The sequence below is a fragment of the Alligator mississippiensis genome, chromosome 3, assembly GCF_030867095.1.
Source record: "Alligator mississippiensis isolate rAllMis1 chromosome 3, rAllMis1, whole genome shotgun sequence".
Lineage (NCBI taxonomy): Eukaryota > Metazoa > Chordata > Crocodylia > Alligatoridae > Alligator > Alligator mississippiensis.
This window is the reverse complement of record NC_081826.1, coordinates 51,198,479-51,218,455: the sequence shown is the minus strand read 5'-3', so window position 1 is coordinate 51,218,455 and position 19,977 is coordinate 51,198,479. Positions and strand designations below refer to the sequence as shown.

General features: G+C 42.8%; 1 long non-coding RNA gene across 1 annotated transcript; it reads right to left on the bottom strand.

Moving 5' to 3' along the window:
• Positions 1 to 3,015: 3,015 nt before the first annotated feature.
• Positions 3,016 to 19,974, bottom strand: LOC132249283 (uncharacterized). Its single transcript, XR_009460687.1, has 2 exons — positions 19,889 to 19,974; positions 3,016 to 4,952 (listed from the first exon to the last, which is right to left on the bottom strand). It is a non-coding gene; the product is annotated as an uncharacterized LOC132249283 (long non-coding RNA).
• Positions 19,975 to 19,977: the final 3 nt, after the last annotated feature.

The following is a 19,977-nucleotide window of genomic DNA, read 5'->3' as shown; positions in this document are numbered from 1 at the left end:
CATAGACACAGATTTAAATGTTTTTTCTACATGCCTCAAGGTACCAGGCAGCTCGTGAATGCTGAGATGGTGGGGTGGATAGATTGTCCCACAAGAGCAGGGTGGGGGGTCCCCAGCACACTTGGCAGCAGACCCAGAAGTGGACCAGAAGCACTTCCAATCCACTTCCGGGTCTACCGGGGAGTGTGCTGGGTCCCTTCCTCCAGTCTCAATGACTGGTTCCTCCTGAGTCTGGGGGGGGGCACCCAGGCTCCCCCAGTGGCTAATCGCTGAGCTGGAAGTACTTCTGGCCCACTTTCAGGTTTGCCACTGAGCATGCGGGGCCTCTTCCACACACTTCTGTGGAATGCTCCATCTGTCCCAGCAGCACAGCATTCACAAGCTGTGCTTGGTACATTGAGGTATGTAGAAAAAAAAAAACATTTCAAGCTGTGTCTATGGCCGAATCGCTGATTCTCCAAATCAGCATCGAATCTTCAGATCTGGATTAGGCTGAATCGAATAGGGGACAGTAATTCTAATCAACAAATCAAATCACTGTCCCCGATTTGGGCTGAATTAAAATCCGAATCAAATACGGCCCGTTTCTCACACCCCTAATTTTCAGAGATGCCAGAGCTTCCACTGATACCAAATGTAATTCTGCATCCTCACCACTTCTAAAAGATTCCTCTTTTTATTTCCAACAGCAGCCCCAGTTCAGGCTACTTACTTTCCAGTCAACATATTTTTCACTGTGAAATAATTGCTGAGTCTTATACATACACATCCAGTAGCAAATCCATACAACCACAATAGCATGAGAAGAGGCTCACAGCCAACAGCTAACCAATTGTGTGATCAAGTTAGGCACTTATGGAGACCTGGACCAATGGTTAAGAATCTGTGTTTGAGGTATATCCTACTTCAGGCCCTTGAGCTTTCCCATGTGACCAGCAAAGACCATGGTGTCTATCTCACTGTGGGTTGTGTTTCTTCTTGATCAAAAGGAAAGATGACACCACAAATTCAAAATATGGATGAGAACATTGATACAAAAACTGACATTCCAAATAAACATGGAAGGAGCAAGGATAGTGTCTTCTACAAGAACAGGGGCGAAGAGTGGAATCAGTAGTGAACAACTGTGAACCAATGACATTTAACATCTAACATTTTACTCATATTTGTGCTGCAGACTAGAAACAGGTTCTGTACGCATAATGAAGAAAGCTCATAATGGCCAATATTTATGTGCAGCTGGCAGTGGATCAGCACCCAGTTATTGCACTCTATAAATATAAGAGAGTTAGAGAAACAAGGAGCCATCATACCTGGAGCAGAATGAATTACACACTTCTATTCCCCAGAAAAAGTGCTCTGTGTGTACTCTGGATTACTACTTTAATTTGATGAATTTATTCAGTCTTGAAAATCTCAAATAAAATTTCATGCAGCCACCCCTTCTCTACTAATGGCTGACCAGCTTCACTGTCTCTTCAATGACCAGTATGACAGTCTCCCCAGCACATAGAGCAAAGGCCCTGAAAAAAGGCAGTGAAGAACAGAGATAAACTTTGTTCCCAAAAACACTATCTTCCAAGCAGTATCTGACAACTCTCTCAGATTTAATTCAAGTGACAAGGTGGAATTCTCTATACCTGAGAGACCTACATTATCTAAGGCTTCTCAGTTTGTGCCCAAAAATGACAATGTTAAGCAAGCAGAAAAGCCTTATGTTATTTTGAATTCTATTATAAATATAGTACAAAATACAAGTGGGGGTGGGTGGGGAGGATGGAAGAAGATCACAGAATCTTGCTTTAGTTGACAAATTCCTTGTATTTAAATGGACTCTTTGCTTCAGAGGACCCTTGGCACATTTTAAATCAGGTCCCCACTAGACACAAGCTCAGGATCAGAGGGTACTAGGTTTTCCTTCTACAGATGCTAATAAGATGTGCTGGAGAGGGAACTTATCCTACATATTTTAAATTGTCCAGTGGCAAGGAGACTGTGACCAGCGAGGAACTTCAGGATGGATTCATTTTTAATAGGTTTGAATACATTAGTTTGTAATAGAAATAGTTTACACTCATAATACTGTAGTAAAAAGGTAAAGTTGAATTTTCGAGGTTGAACCTTGCACTATTATTATACAGGAAGAATTTATGAACACATAATATTTGGTTTAGGATTAAATAGATTTTTACCAAGTGTTTCCACAAGCTTTTGTCTATTGTATACTAGAGAGTCACTTGCAATGAAGCAAATAATGCAACCAGCAAAGCAATTCCACAGTCCTGTATTATATCAAGAAAATGACAATCAGATGATGTCAACTATACAGTAGGAAGATAAAAATAACAAAAAATGTAGTAGTTGTTAGTGATAGAAACCATCATGTTTCTAGTTAACACTGATATTTATGACGTACTATATAAAGTTGTCTTCCCCCCCCTCCCTTGATATTAGCTTAATATTTGCTGCCTCTGTATTCTACAACATGATTTCAAGTTGTGGCAAAATGCATTTCTATTCATATATTCCTTTCTCTTCTACAGCCTATCTGTTCAAAAAAGGGAGTATATATTTTTGGTTTATAATAATACTGATAGTCGGTTGCAATGCAGCTTGGAAAGAATACTATAAAAACAGCTGAAACAAGTGGGTTTCAGTGATAGTTTTTGTACAAAAGAATAATAAGATGGGGGGAAAAATAAAATCAGAAAAAGTGAATTAGTCTGAACATAGTCAAACCAAATATTATTGATATTACAAACATGATGCTAGAAACTCAAATTATTGATGGTTTCTAAGACTGTAATTAGAACATAACTGTTAACGTAATTTGTGCCAACAAATAAATCTGTACACTCTAAATATGATGCTCGTTTGTCACAACAGAATAACATTTCCACCCCCTGTCAACACCTTGTAATTGTCAGCATATATGAAGCATTCTATGTGATTACTATCTTATATGAAAATGCCTTTCATTATACAAAGTCACATAGAGTAATTTTATTACAACCATTTCAAGATAACATTTATTTCACATCAGCAAAGAATAAAGCAGTTTAATTTTGAAATAAACTATACATATTTTTTTACATGTCTTCTTTATACGTACATTCAAAACAGTGAATTGATATGTGCATGCAAAACAGAGTTTACATCAATAAAATCTCTATGCAAGGATCAAGGAAGTCCAATCCTACAGATATTCATACAATCTTCATACAAGCAGTGTTATTGGTTTCAAAGAGCTGGTTCTTGCATGTATAACTGACATGAGTAAGGGCTTGTGAAAACAGTTCTACACTCAGCAAATGTCCCTTTTGGCCTCACAAGCCACATCAAGCTGTGTTAAGATCTTCTAAAACATAGATGGTTATTATTTCTATAAAGCTGAAAATGCACTTGCTGCTTCATCAATATGTAAGATAAGTTCCCTGCCTTTAAAAGAGCTTACAATTGCAGTAGAAAAATACTGATAAATGCAAGGGGATAGGGCCAATATAAAAGCAAATGCATATGATGATAGGCATGCTTTATTCATCCTGCATTTTTATGGGTCCTATTTCTTTGAAAGGGATGACTTGGACTGAGGATTTTATGGAATTAGTGAATTCCAGGGAGGAATTTTGAAGAAGAAAAAGCAAAAGCACAGTAGAGTTGTTAAGAAAAAGAGTGGCTGGCATAGGTAGTAGCATGTGAGAATGCACAGAAGCAGCAGCCTGAAGGAAAGGTATGCCCTTTGGAATGGGACACAGAAGGCAGGCAGGCAGGCAGGCAGACATCCTGCTAGGAGACAGATTGTAAATAACACTGAATATGAGACCAAAGGACTTCAGTCTGATGTGGAAGGCAAGAAGTTAGAAAAGTAATTTGCCATATTTTCAAAGTATTTGTGAGGAGAAATGGGCCAAGGAGCAGAGATCAGAGAACAGGATGTAGTATAAAGCCCCAAGGGACACAGATGGAGGAGTCAGTAAAGCAAACAGAGAAGGAATGTGGGGGAGGTAAACTGTGAACCAAAAAACAGGTGGTCTCAGAATCTTGGGAAGGAAAGTGTCCCTACTGGGAGGGAATGAAAAGCTTTAAGATATGCACGAGTCATATCTAATAAGGTAAAGATGTAAATGAGGCTTTACCCAAGCCAAAAAAAAACCCCATAGTAGATAACTGAGTAAAAAAGTCCACAAGTATTAAAAAGCTAATTCTGATTAATCTAACTGTATCCATCTATAACTCATTACCACGGTGCCTGAATATGTTAAATGGTGTTTATATTCTTTTCTGTGTTTTAAACAAAGACTTGAGCTCTCTCTTTCCCCCTTTCCCAAGGCAGGTAGTTTTCATGTGCTTTATGCAGTGCCTCTCAAGAGTATCTGAAGCTCCTGGAATTGGAGCCTGCATAAATGATAATGAAAAAGGTTCTGCAATCTGGTTGAATTGTCTCTGAATCAGTTGGCTGAAATGTGAACCTAACATGCATGGGAAATGCACCATTCTTGAGCTGGCTTCTCTGTGGGCGTGGGTTTTTGGCACATCTGTTGGCTTCACAAGTAATTTTAGCTATTTATGCACAGATGAATACATCTTAGCAGAGCAGAAAAAATGAACAATGCATGTCTTTGCAGTGCTTTTCTCATTTGTGTGAATAAATTCAATGGATTCCTTTTGTAAATGTGTAATTCTTTAAGATTCTGTTTACTGTACCAAAATCTGTTCAACCCTTCGAGGCTGGGAAGACTGTGCAATACATTTCTGTACCCTGCCAGTCTATTTTGCCAAGTATTCGGGGATGCAGAAGTGTGTTTTGTCTTATTATGGAGGAATGAAGAAAACAGAATGAAGTAAAACTTCAGGTGGACTTCTCTCCATCTCCATGCATAAATCTTCCTCACTCAACTGGGCCATATTTTTTCTTGCAGTATCTGTGAAATGTTAAGTGTTTTCTTCATCGTCTAAAAATGAAACAGTGGAAATAACACAATGTTTCATTATAATTGGGAAAAGTTAAACACTTTTGTGCAGTAAAAGAGAACTACCCATAATACAAAGGCAAACCACACTAACAAGAGAACAGCAAATGTGCAGAGCTCAGGGTAATACATGGCCACTTTCTCATAAGCATGGTGTTTTGAGACAGATAGTAGTTGACTAGTAAGAGGATATAGGTTGTAGCTGTGTTGGACTACTAAGAAGGATTCTTGCCTTCAGCCTCCATACTTGATGTATATAGAGTACACAGTGCCCTTCCATAGGACATGTATATTGATCACTTTTCTAAATATTCATACAAGATACTATTAGTGCTCTTTTTACAATATGGAATTTGATCTCTAGGGGAAAATAACAGAACTATTTTAGTCTTTCATGTGCCATAAAAGTTAGAGTGAAGAAAATAAGGGCTTGTAACAGGTTAGGTGTCCTGAGGGTCACTGTCATGCCCCCTGCAGGCCCCCTCATTCCTGGTAGGCTCTCCCTGTACTTTGTCTCCCTGGGTCTTGCCCTGCCTTCTCGCCTGCCACATCTTGATGAAATCTTTATGATAGGGAGGCTGCCCCCAGAGACTGGCTAGCCCACAATGTTCTCTCTCTTCCTGTGGTTGACTCTCTTGACCTTGTATGCCTTAAGGGCTTCTTGCATGGCCCCAATCTGCCCCTACACCATGCCCCAGGCCTCGCAGGTGTTTTGAATCACCAAGCAGGTGGGACACTTGTCATTAAGTCTCCCGGCCACCTCAGGCCTTCCTTCTCTTGTTGGAGTGTCTGCCTTCCTGGCTTCTGCCCCTCTACTCCGGCTGGTCCCTTAGACAAGGTCCACTGTTTTAGGCCTGGCTTCTGGGTCCCAGCCCTACCTCTGTCCAGCTCTGGGCTCCTGAACCCCCGTGGTCTCCCAGTCAGCCCCTCTCTGGGCATAAACCTTGGGCATGCCTTCTGTAGGGTCCAAGGCTTGGAACTCAAGCAAGAGCTCTAACCTAGAACAAAGGCCACTTCCTGACCAGCAGCTCTGCTTCTCGGCCCCAGGGGGCATTCCCATATTCCTGGGCCTGCAGAGCAGCTTACTTGTATTCCTGAGTCTTTCAAGGGCCCTGCTACCATATGTCCATTCCTCATGGCTCTCGGGGATAGCCTCCCTGACTGGTACAGGCATGATGCTATTATAGGGCTCAGGCTTATATACTTCAAGTCTGAGCCCTTTTCTGGTCATGTGACTCCACTCCTGGGGCAGTGGCAGCAGGGTGCAGATTCCCGCCCAGAGCGGCAGCCTGCCTCCACCTGCACACAAATCCAGGGGGCACATGCTCCCCAGGCCTGTGCAGTGGTGGGAGCCTCTCCATACCGCTGGATGAGGTGCCTGGGCTCCGATAGTCCTATGACCTGCCCCGGCCCTGGGACCCCATTCGCCCCTGCCCCTGCCTCTGCCCCTGCCCCACTCCCTCACTCACCATGGGGGCCTTGATCTGCCCCCACCATGCCCCTTCCCCATTACAGACGTACCTGCTATGATGGGCAGTGCTCTACATGGTGCCAGGCTGCTGCAGCTGCATGTCTGTGTCTGGGCACACCCGTCCCCACCCATGCTGCAGCCATCCAGAGCCAACAGCCAGATTGCCCTGTGGCCCTCTGTACTGCCACTGGTGCCCTGCGTTTGGGGGGTAGAGGCTAAGCCCCATTAGCCCCAGCCTTCTACTGCCTATGGAACAGTACCAGTGTTCTCTGTTACAGGGCTATGAAAAATTCATAGGATTTTTTAGCTGTATTTAAGCCCATGCATCAATAAGCATCTTAGAAATCCTCCAAAACCATAAGCACTGATATAGCATATTGATATTAAGCCAGAAGCCACATTCTGTATAGGTGGCACCATAAAAAACACTTACGCTAATGGAGCAACTGAAAACAAATAAGAGAATTTGAAAGAAGCTAGGACAAAACTATGCACTGTCCTCTGCCTCTCCCCTCCCCACCACAACAAAAGAGAAGAACGTGACAAATTAATGAGTAAACACTATATTATATTCATAGATTCATAGATGTTAGGGTCGGAAGGGACCTCAATAGATCATCAAGTCCAACCCCCTGCATAAGCAGGAAAGAGTGCTGGGTCTAGATGACCCCAGCTAGATACTCGTCTAACCTCCTCTTGAAGACCCCCAGGGTAGGGGAGAGCACCACCTCCCTTGGGAGCCCGTTCCAGACCTTGGCCACTCGAACTGTGAAGAAGTTCTTCCTAATGTCCAGTCTAAATCTGCTCTCTGCTAGCTTGTGGCCATTGTTTCTTGTAAAAGGAACTGAGGCAGGGGTCTTCAGTCTCCAGCCTATAGGCCAGATCTACCCTTTGGCACCCAGTTACCTGGGCTGCAGGGCTCCCCAGGGTTCTGAGAGGGGCCCCAAAAGATCATGGCCCTGAGTGCTAAATCAGGTGCTCAGATGTCCCCAGGTCTAATCCTAACATGCTGGCCTAGGGTGATGGAGATGATGGTGACACCGGGCCCCAGAGCCTGGTCACAGCACCTAGGACCAGGCAGGGATTGCGGACCAAAATGTTGAGTGCTACTTAGCTAAGGAATACCAAAGATTCTAATTATCTGCCAGAGAAGAACCCCCATTTCATTAAGCACAATCAAAAGCAAAACTTCTTCAGTTGTCTGTCTTTTTTAGATCTTGATCCTGTGAGATGCAGAACTCCACTGCATCTTCTTAATGGACTGGGTAACAAAAAGACTGTTCAGTCAGTCTCTCCCCTTTCCATCCCTGAATTGCTTCCTCATCAGGTAACTACTGTTGGATTTTCTTCTAGTATTTTGATGAAAAGACAAAGTTGGTCATCAATTGTATGGCCGTGTACTTAGGGCTCTGTCTCTCTTTTTTTTGTTTGCATCTGACACAGCCACAGAAATGCTGTTTACTTGTAGGATCCCTTTCTGCATGCCTTGACATTATTGGCCTTGTTTCTGTGAGTATGTTCGGCTAAGTCAATATAATGAAATATTCTACACAGTGCCAAAGAGGAAGGTGTCACATCTAGCTCTTTGCTAGTCCAAAGGTGTTGTCAAAATTTGGAATTTAATCTCAGGAGATTAGTGCTGAAAGACATCTCAGGAATCAGGATTTAATTTCTGCAAAAATGTATTCAGTGTACCTATTTGAAAGCTCCATGGTCAAAAATCACAGAACTCTTGCTTGAGCCAAATGCAGCCTGCAATGACGTGGGCTTGTCATTTCAATTTATTCACAAAAAACCCCAAAACAAACAAAAAAACCTAACATACATAAATATATAAAATACAGATATGACTGATTCTGTATGTTTCCCCTTATAATGTGAACTGATAAATCAGTTAAGTATATTAGCACGGTATAGAAAACCTTTGAACAATGGTATTCATGAGGCAACTACTTAGCCTCTGTGTACAGAATATTACTGTGTCAAGTGGAATGATCAAAATAAATTCTGATATGCCTAGATCAATGCTTGAAATTCTAGATGGTGGCAAGTAGTCTCTGCCCAAGAAGAACTACAGAAAAGTAACTTACATTTCCAGGTTTCCTTTTCAGCAAAACAGTAACAGTTTTACAGTAGTATACATGATCTATTAAACCCGTATAAAGTATCTACTGTTATTAATGTAGAGTTCACTTTCATAGACTATTAGTTTCTAACATACTACTAATTCTCAAAGTTTGGCATTCATGGTGACATTATTCAGAAGGGTACAATATCAGGGGGGAGGATATCAACCATAATTTTTTTTCCCAGTGAACAACATTCTTTGCTTTTTGATGTCTTTAGATGAATGTATCCGGACCCAGATTCTGAAAAACAGGCTCCTTAAGTACATATTTAGGTGCCTGAATATTTAAGTACAAATTTAAAAACTGCTAACTAACTAGCAATTCCCACTGAATTAAAAATGTCAATAAAAGCAGGATTGTGTCCAGAGCCACTATTAAATCTCTACGTTCAGCTGTAAAACTAAACTCTCCATTGTAGCTTGTACTTAGGCCTAGTCACTGTCACCACCTAGAAAATGCTCCTATTTTATTCATTTAAAATATTTTGTTTATTTGATTATTTATTTGGTCAAATGTGGAGAAAATCCATTCATATCAAGCACAATAATTTGTGCCTAGCCTGTTTTGGTATCTATCAGAAGGCAGAAAAAATTGCACATATCTAAAGGATGTCTGAAATAATTTGATTTTATAATAACTAAATTGTAAATGATTCTGGGCACGTCCACATGTTCATTAATGCACCATAGTTACTCTGCATTAAGTTTAATGCTTGGATAGCCAAGTACTAAATCAATGTGCAGTAACTCACACTACTGCGCAGTAGTGCTAGCTCATAGATTTTTAGTGATGCTTACTGCACAGCAGTAAAATACTACTGTACAGTAGTGTATTAGCGTGGTTTTTGCCCAGCATGCTACTGTGCAGTGTTATTAGGCTACTGCATGTTAGTGTCTCGTGTAGATGCATCCACTGTGTATGCATTTAAGTTCCTTAAGGTAAGATTGTATTTTTATAATTCAGGTTGACTTCATATTTAGTTTTCTTAAGGCAATACTGTGCCCTTAGGCATGTCTCTATGTAAGAAGTAGTACTTGAGCTACCCCACAAGGAGGAACTGTCTGAGGTATAATTGCTCCAGCTTTTTTTGCTGGAGATAGGAGAGTGTGCTGCATTAGTTATGTACAAGCTTCAGGATTCTCTTGTTGGTTCCTGGGGAGGAGGAAGCGCCAGTGCAGTGGATAAGTTTTGCTGTGCTGAGAAATTCAAGCCCAAGATCTGGAAAGCTATCAGTGACTGAAGTAGGAACAAGAGTTCCCTCTGAAGTAGGAACAAGAGGGAACTCTGTCTGTTTTGCAGTTACTAGACAGTTGAATGCGGTGAGGGGTTTACACTTTGGACATAATAACTTGTTATTCTTATGACTTTGTGGCTATCCAGAGGGCCTGACATTTGGGAGAGAGAGGAAAGGAATGAAAGGACATACGATGTACAGGAGACCAGACATCAGATGAATTAACAGATGCTACTCAGCCAATTAATGTTAATCTTTCCAGTTTGAAAGATTTGGAGCTAGGCTCTAATCTCAGCCAACCTGCTGTAATATGCATTAATGTACATTAACTCCACTCGGGACACAGGCAAATAGTCTGTTTTATACTGGGGTAGCTGAGAACAGGACATGACATCTCTCTCTCAATTACAAATTCCATTTTCCATGAGAGGTAAACATTATAATTATGTTAAACTTAGCTAATTTAACATTTTCGTTTAAAATGATTCTTTGCCCATATTTTGCCCAGTGCTCTGCATTGTTATGTGATGTCCCATTTCTTTTAACAGGGTCACATGAATAAAACAAGATAAAAATCTTTTAGCCTCCAGCCATACTGCCATTGGTTGTGATCATGTCAAATCTCATAAAATAAGAAAGACTAGATCATGCCAGTAATTATAATGGAGGCCTCAAAGAAAAGAGGCGTATGTGGAATGTACAGAAAGTATATACATATGGATATATTTGCATATTACATTCAAGCCCTCCTAGAAAAATATTAACATAGCAAAAGTCAAATGCAAAAGGTAGGAAATGCTAGAAATAAGGTCACTTGTGAAAATTTAATGCATGCTCTTGTGTGTAACCATTATGATGCAGTCTTTAATAATGTGATTACCAGGGATCCTGGTTTTCTGTGATAAAAACTTGCAAATTCTCTGATAAAAACCCCAAAATCTGCAGTTAAAATGAAATGCCACTATATATATGGGTGTCAATTGAACATAGTGTTTTATTTATATATTTACAATTTTAAAGCAATTTTGAAGCCTACCAGTGCCAATCACTATAGTAAAATACATTCAAAGTACCTATAAATTTTGGTATTTGATTTTGGGTTTTTTATCATGGAAAATCAGATCCCCCTGTCCCCTTAGCTATCTAGGACACAGATCCAGCCCCCTCACTCCCAAGTTATAGTCTTTTGGTCCTGCTGGTGCCCCTCACAGCCCTGTTGGTGACCCTCACCCCCCCCCCCCCAAGGGGGGCTCCAGCTACCAGGGCTACTGTGCCAGAGACCCAAGCCCACAGCCTCCTGCCCTGCACAACAGTGCCCAAGCCCCAGCTACCACCTGCAGCAGGTGGCAGCTGCTGCGGCTCAAGCGTGGAGCCCAGCTCCCCACACCATGAACAGCACAGCCAGAGCAGAGCCCATGGAGGAGGCAGGTGTGGGTTGTGGGCTTGGGTAAGTGGGACTGGCTCCCTGCCACTGTGTGCACTCCTGGGTGGGCAGGGGGGAACTGTGTCCCCCTAATCTGTGTGGGTCAGGCTGCCTGCTGGGTGGCTCCAGCTCCCTGCCCTGTTGCCCTTCCCCTGGGGCCTCCATGGGGAGGGACAGGGCAGACTGGGGCTGGCTGCATGGGGAAGCTCATTGCTGCTGCTGTGAGGCCCATGCCACCCTGGTGAGGCACCCCTGCCCAGCCCGGAGCAGTGAGGGGCAAAACCCTGCGCAACCTCCCCCCGCTGCTGCCAGGTAGGCAAGGGATGCATTGCCAGGGCAGTGCAGGGCTCACAATGGTGGCAACAACCTTCCCTGCCCAGCCCCGCCATGCCACACTGGGTCCCACCTGCTGGGCTGCGGAAGCCCCAGGGGAGGGCACCAAGGTTGGGAGCCTGAGCCCACAGCAGGCAGCACCTGCCCCCACCCCACACACAGATCTGGGGGGCATGCACATGGTGCGCCCTGCCCCATGCATATGGTGCCCAAGGGGTGGCGTTCTGTTTACATGTGATCATCCAAGTGGCAGTTTGTTAGTTATCTAAATGACATTTTAGGCACTTATGTGTATATGTATGTAACCCTGCACATGTAGATAGCTCCATGTGTGCTTACCTCTGACCACATCCAGGAAACACAATGGTGAAGGAGGAGATTCTTATGCTTTAGCTTCACTAGTTGAATGGTTGGGGCACTCACCTGGGAAGTCAGAGACCGCGGCTGGAGGGTGCCTTTTACCAAGAGGAGGTTAAGACAGCAGTCTGACCAGCAGGTCATAAGTCAGGTTTTATCCAAGCTGCGCTCCAGTAGTCCTTCGGAAGCTGAGCCACTGCCTCTAGCATTTACTAGAAACTGGAAAAAGAAGATGGAAAGCAGTGCAGCAGGGAAGTTTTCTGCCTTAATGGGTGCATCTTCATGTGGATATTAATGCAACAGAATAAACTCTAGTGCACTGTGTGCTGGAGTTTATTACTCCTGGGTGTGGTGTTTACATGTGTGCCTGGGACCACAGCACATTGAGCTGGGACAGCACAGCCTCCACTGGCAGGGAACTGGGGTCCTCAGCCTGCCAGCCCAGGCCTTCTCTAACCCGGCTCAACATGGTGCAGAGGGGCTGGCTGGGGCATGACGATGCCATGGTGCAGGCCTACCTGGCAGGTAGCCCTGCACTGTAGCACCCTTGTGCCCCAGCCGTTTCCAGTCAGCATCTACACGTGTTACAATGGAATAAATAACTCTGCCATAGGATAGTACTTGTATCAGACACTACTAACCTATGGCGGAGTTAATTAGTTTACTCTGGTCTACTGGCTCTGCATGTGTAGACAGACTTTTTACCAAGGAGCTAATTAGTTAGCTCCACAGTAAATGTCTCGTGTAGATGCTCCCACTGAGTACAAGGCTTTAGGCTAGAGCCCAGCCCACCCTCCATTACAGGACAGTAGCCATCTCACTAAGCCACATACCTTGCTTTCTTCCTCCTGGTTCCACATTTCTCTCTCTCATGGCTGCTCAGGGGATCAGCTTCAAAAGGAGTACCACAGAAAGTTTTGGATAGGACTTGTGCTGTGACATAAGCTGTTAAAGCACTGTGCTGTGATGTCAGAAATACAGGTTCAAAATCTCTCTGAGCAAGGGAGGGAGAGGGGGAGGGGTCTAGTACTAGGGTCTTTAGTTTTCCCAGTAAGTGCCCTAACTACTCAAACACTGAGGATGAAATACAGCTACCATCTTCTCACAGGCATGTTCACATCCAATGTGTAGTCAACTGAGCATGTTCAGTCTACACGCATTGGGTTCCCACACACATACACATCCATACCACCAAAAAACAGAATAGCTACCTGAATGCACCAATGCATGCACTTCAACTAACAAACTGCCACTTGAACACAGAATATATCACCCAAGATGTCTAGTACTTGGCAGATGAGTCACCACTGTGAAATAAAAGATGCTGTCTGTAGGATTATGCCTCATTTTTTGGAGAAGTTGGAAAGTATGTAACAAATGAGGCAAAAATAGCAGAGAAAGGATGTTGTCAAGTTTAAATAGCTAAATGCAAATTGAATTCTACCCCTCTTCCCCCAGACAGGCACACATGATGCTGAACAAGTCACATGATTTTTTACAGGTGAGCTTGAGCTTGCTTATTTTGGGATGTTCAATCTGAGACACAAAGATCAGATTTGCAGATAACCTGCTATGTCTTTATCAGATCCCTTAATCTCTTATGTGCTATTTTCAAGTTTCTCCAGTAATTTCTGGTGTTTCCAGATTCCTCATACAGCTCAGTGAGATGGCTACTGTCCTGTAATAGAGGGGGGCCTGTGGTCTAGCCTGAAGCCTTGTACTCAGTGGGTGCCTCTATACATGCCATTTACATGCAGCAATAAAATGTGGAGTTTATTACAATAAGCTCTGCAGTGTATTGCTCCAGGAAGCTCCTGGTGTGTGGTTTACAAGTGTGCCTGGACCACAGCACATTGAGCTGAGTTGTCCAGCCAGTTGGCTCAGCGTCTACATGTGCACTGCTCTGCATGAAAAAATACAAGTTCTACCCTGCTGCAGGGTTTATTAGTTTCGTGTGCCCTAGTAGGGGTGCACATATAGACACTGAGACATTTACTGCACAGTTAGTCAACCGTGCAGTAAACGTCTCATGTAGACACATCCAATAAGGAAGAAACTTCCCCTCTGCACTGCCTTCCACTTGTTTATTCCAATGCCTAGTAGCAGTGGCTCAGCTTCAAAGGGAATGTTAGAAAATGATTCAGATAAAGCCTGACCTGTGGCCTGGTGGTCAGACTGTTGTCCTCAGAAATCAAAAGAAGAAACATTTGAGGAACTAGGAGATCAGGCTGCACAGATGCATTTTCAGGTTCTCATCCTGAGTTGCCCTTTGAATTTTCTCTTGTGACTCCTTTGGTGTTCTCCCATTTTTACAGCTCCAGTAATCAAACCATCATATACCTCTTGCTTGCCATATTGCAGTTGACAAACAAACAAACATGTTCAAAACTCTTTACATGACGAGAATGTCATACAGAAAATTAATGCATAAGAACAGATGGTACAGACCACTAAATGTTATCATGTTCTGCTTTATCTCACACTATCCACAGGCTTATTTATTACAAAACTCAACGGCCAGATTGATTTATTGGTTTTATTTGTTAATTAACTATTACAAGCAAAGAACAAAATAAAATGGCAAAAGAGATTGGGGGAGCCCTCTTTTAAAGTTAGGCATTAATAATAATTATTATAATAATATTTTTTTACACTGTGTACTTTGATTATAATGTGATTGCCTTAAAGGACACAGTACCTAACAAGCAAAAATGATGAAATTTCAAGAGCACAAACTAGTCAGTACTTAAAACTGCCCCACTCACTCAGCAGTGTAAATAAAAAATGTACCAAAGGGACACCAAAGATTTTCTGAAATTATTTTTGTTTCATTTCCCCATGTGGTAGGTGTAACACTCATATTTTATTTTCCCTACTTACAACAGAGTTATGTTTGCTTTTACTCCTTTTGTCACTTATTATTGGATTTTTTTGCTCTCTGTCTCTCAGAAGTTTCAGCTGAAAAGGAAGAAACAGAAGTGAGTTAGTGTACAGATAAATATAGTAGCTTTAAAAAAGGATAGGCAAAGAAGTTGAAGGGAGAGAAAAAGTGCAATGTACTCTGTGAAAATGAAAAGAACTGGTAAAGAGGGATATTAGATGATGTTGGAAAAGAAAAGAAAAACAATGAGGGAAATGAAAGAGAAAAAAAATGAGGTGCCCAGTATTGCTTGTACCTATACTAAAATAATGTCCAAATTTTTGTCATCTTTCTAAAAGAATGGGCTTCACCTAAAATATGAAGTAAAAATGAAGTTCTGCATTATCTCTGCAATTAAACTACAAAAAGCCAAGATTTAAACATCTGTAAATAATTTTATGTTCATATATATCAAACATTCATTTTTCAAAAGCTATTTTTGCAGATCCCTGTCCAAGAAATGCAAATTTTTCTTTGTCTTCAAGGATGACTTTTGCTCATGCATAATTTATTTATTGGTAATTTAGCTAATTTCCTATCCTTTATCTTTCTGCATAGTCATACTAGCTGATCCTGGAGCCCCAGAGCTATGTTGACTAATGCTGTAGTTATTGCACATTTTGTTACCCATTTTAAAAGAGGACCAGGCCTAAAAAATTGTACCTGAAAAGAGAATATTTTAAATTTTGAAACAGTTTTGTAGTAAGTAGGGAGTCCTACTATCTCTGCCCACGTAAGACGCAGTCATACAAGCTGCTGAATCACTGATTTATATGTAAAAATACAAAGCGCTGGTCCTAGACCACTTAGTGTTTGCTTAGTATCTGCACAGGAAAGTGTCTGCACATTGAAGGGGAATGTGCACACTTGCTTGAACAGTATGAGAACACTTTGTGTTCACTGATACCAGCATCAGTAGAATGGGGGGAATGCAGTCAGGGCAAGGTAGATATACAATAGACCTTGGGTGACAGCATAGATAGATGCTTAAATTCAATCCAGTGCATACAGATGATGGGTGTGATGGCAGTCTTTGTATTTGCTTATTTCTATCCCAGACAAGTGTTTGATGCTACAGCTGGAAATATAGGGATTGTGAGAAATTGCATTGAATCACCAGTGGGACTGCTAAGCATAGCATAGTCCAGATGGCTAACAAGAACATTAGGTTCACCATCTTTCATATGGCACTGAACAGCTGATTGTAAAAAATGATATTTCTTGGGAATCTTTTGTATCAGTAGGCAAGGTGCAGAATTGCTCAGGTATGCCATATTGTCAGTTACTTTTAAGGCAGCTTTTGAATTCACTTCAATGAGGTTTTATTGCTAGATAGCAGGAGCATATGAAAAATTAAAAAATAGCCACTAGGCACATCATTTGCATGCAATGAGTTGAATTTAAACATCTATGCCTTGGCTGTGATTTTAGTTAGGCCCCCGTCCCTTCTCTTTCAATTTAATTCATGCATTGCTGGTGACAAGCATGGTTCCTTTTGTTGAGTATTGTGCACACTTCCACATACCAGATCGTAAAATCTATGCATTAGATGCTAATCTCGCTCACTTAAGCTCTTCACTCATCTTTCAGTAGCATTCTGAAGTCTGTAGGGCCAAGACCTCTTAGAAGGGCCAGAAGCAGTTCCTATTAGGATACATCCCATGTGTTACTCAGTCCTTCTTAACCTACCCTGGACATTGTGTTCTTGCCAGACCACACACAGGATTTACCTCCAACAATTTAGTTCTCATAATCAGAGTATGAGCAGAAAATCACCATTCTGGGCACCTTTTGATGAATCACCTGTCCTCTTCCCTGACTTTTACCTACACTCTGTATGATCAAGTCTTTATAGACTTGAGAGTTCATTTTCTCAATATTTATGATCATGCCTAGACTGAGAAGTTAAGTCTTATGATTTTGGAGCTTTTTTCTCACATAGAATGCAATACAGCATTGTGCATATATACCTTTAAGTCAAACTGAACAATGCAGTTTCAGTAAGTGTTTAAGTATGGATTTGCACAATGATATTTTGGCTGTTACACTGTATCAAATAAATATCGTACTTTAAAAGTGAAAACATGCACAAATACATATTTACCTGATACAAAAACAACTGCAATCCAATTTATAAATAATATCTACTGCAACTCATAAAATATGTATTCCAAATACTATATCTATCCAGGTTCCTGATGGGATGCAGATCCATCACTCAGAATTTAGGTGATTTCTTGGACAGTGGTACATGCTCTTACATTAAATAATTTATTTTATTTTTATTTTTCAGAAAGAAACACATGCACAAACTTATAAAAACATAATAAGCAGCGATGGCAATAGAACAACAACAAAAGGAAATTCTAATTTAGGCCTTGATCCTACAAATAGGAATGTTAGTGGGACCTACTTATTTGCTTTCAAGCTGAATACTGCTAAATCTATAGGACTGGGCTTAACTCCTTAGCTCATTGGACGATATTTCTCCGTGCAGTGCTTACTTAATCCTTACAGGGACCGAATGTAAGAAAATCAAGAAAATATATTTTATACATGCTGAATTTCCAGATTATAGCACAACTATGACAATGTTGACTGAGTTTGTCACTATGTAAATCACTGTTGTTTGATGTGTTAGTTACATTATAAACCATTTTTATTTCCTAGGGGTTTTCAATATCCCTAAGGATCCCTTAATATTTCTCCATTTATAGCTCCCTCAGAGTTCTGAGATCTACAGTCCCAGTGCTGAAAGCCAAACTCAGTCATAAAAGAGCAGCTGGGAGCCGTATGAAAAGCCAGAACAAATTTAAAACCAAAAATAAAGAGAAAGAAACCCAAAGAAGCATGTTTTATTTTATATTGTTAAACTGTAGCCATTATTCTTTCTTATGGAGAGCTACAATTTTAAAACAAGTTGAGAACAAAAAAGAAACAGAAAAGGAGAGTTTTAGTTTTTATCCACCAAAACACTAGTGTAGAGGTATAGGACTGGAAGGACAGAAAATTTGTGGGGAAAATGGACTTAACATATGATAAGGAAGGGCTGAGTTAGGAGAGGAAGATGCAGAGATGATGCTGTCAATCTTGAATTCAGAAAATCATCATTGTACTGATCAAGGCAGTAATTTTCTTTTTGAGTAGTAATCTTATTGTTCTTTTGCATCCTGATTGGCTATGTGGATGTTTTCCCATAAAATAACTGGTGTTTAAATTGAACCCACACAGAATAATATGGCAATGGAAAAAGTAGAACAGAATGAGCATAGTGGAACATTGTTTCTACTATTGCTTATGTGTCAGGGGAAAATAGTTGATCTAAAAAAATTGACTAAAATGAAGAAATAAAAAGTTTGGGAAAATCAGAAGGGTTGGAAAGAAGATAACTGAACAAAAGAGAATACAGGAACCACTTTCTCATTTTGGCCTCCAGTCTGACTTGGATATTTCTTCTGCACTTATTCCTATCACTGGTATCCTCTATTCTAACTTACAGTTCTTTCCTTTCCTGACATCTGAATTCTGAGATGCGAACGAAGGAAAACACTGGTATAAGAGTTGTCTGGCTTGCAGAGTCCTTTTCAATGTATTGTTTGTGGAGGTACTTATAGCCCTGGACACATTGATTCCACAGAGATATCTTTCCCCACAAGCCTCCCCTGCTGCAGGCAATACCCACTTGCCTACATGAACCAAATACTCAGCGAGATTTGTTAGTTTTTGACATGGCATTTTGTTTTTCCATGAAACCAAAATTATTTTGGTCCATTCATTTAGAATCCCAAGGGGCACATCTACACATTCATTAATGCCCCGCAATTACAGTGCATTAAGTTTAGTACCTGTAATGCCAGATACTAACTTATGGTGCTGCAATCAGCACTACTGCACATTAGCAGAAACGGTCTTGTTGTGACATTAATGCACAGTAGACTAAAATTACTGCACATTAGCGCATTGGCACAGGTTTTGCCTGCCATGCTAATGTGCAGTAGATTTAGTCTACTGCACTCGACCCACCTCGTGTAGATGCTCCCTTAACATGGAGAATCTGCAGCGAGACTCACTGAAAAGTTACAGAGGCTTCACACTACCGTGCTGAAATGGTCGCATCCTTCACTAGGCTACCAGTTAGAGACTGGAAAGCTGCTCCTCCTCCCAGCAGCGAGCAACTGCAGGGTTTGCGGATGAAGAGGGAACGAGGAAGGCTGAGCTGGAACAGAGATGATGAAAGAACGACCCTAGGCTTGCCTTTGGGCTGTGCTTTTCTGGGTTGTTTCTTGTGCAGGGTGCAACAGGGCAGTCCAGCCCCCAAGCCTAAGTCGTCCTTGGTCGATGCGGGGGCGGATCCTGTACGTGCTCTTTCACAGGAGGGGGCACCCGCATGAAGTGACCAGCTCCTCTCCCCGGAGTTAACTCGGGGGACCCGGAGGGTGAAGCGCCGCTGCTTTTCTGCCGGGAACTTCCTTCCTGACAGCAGCAGACCCACCTGTCCCCGGGGGGCAGGGCAGGGCAGTGCAGGGGCGCAGGGCACCCGAGCAGAGTAGGCGGAGAAAGGGTCCGGCGCCGGGGTGTTTCTCGCGGAGCCCAGCCCCGGCTCGCGAGCGCCCCTGGCGCCGGGGCAGCGGAGGTAGGGGGAGCGCCAGGGACCAGAGCTCTGCAGCCGGCCCCGCGGGACGGGCACAGCCCCAGCCCCGCACCTCTGCCTGCCCGCGGCGCCGGGGGAGGGAAGCCGCAGGTGCCAGGTGCACCGGGCAGGCTCCAGGCGAGGGCAGCGGGGAGGGGGGACTTCGAGATGCGGAGGGAGCAAGTTGTGGCCCCAGCGTGCGACACACACACCCCAGGCGTCACACACACGCGCGCGCATCTCACACACACACACACACACACACACACACACGTGGGGGTGGGTTGGGGGGGCTCCGGCGCTCCCCCGACTGCAGCCGCCGCCAGCTGCCCTGTCCCCTGCCTGCCTCGTGCGTGTGCGTGTGTGTATGTGAGTGTGCGTGTGTGTGTCACGCAGCGCGCGGAGCCCGTGCGAGAGGCACCTGCTCCTGTCTGGCTGCCGCCGCCTCCAGCCTCCGCCGCTCGCTGCGGGCTCCAGTCTCCGCCCCGCCGCCGCCGCCGCTGCCGCCGC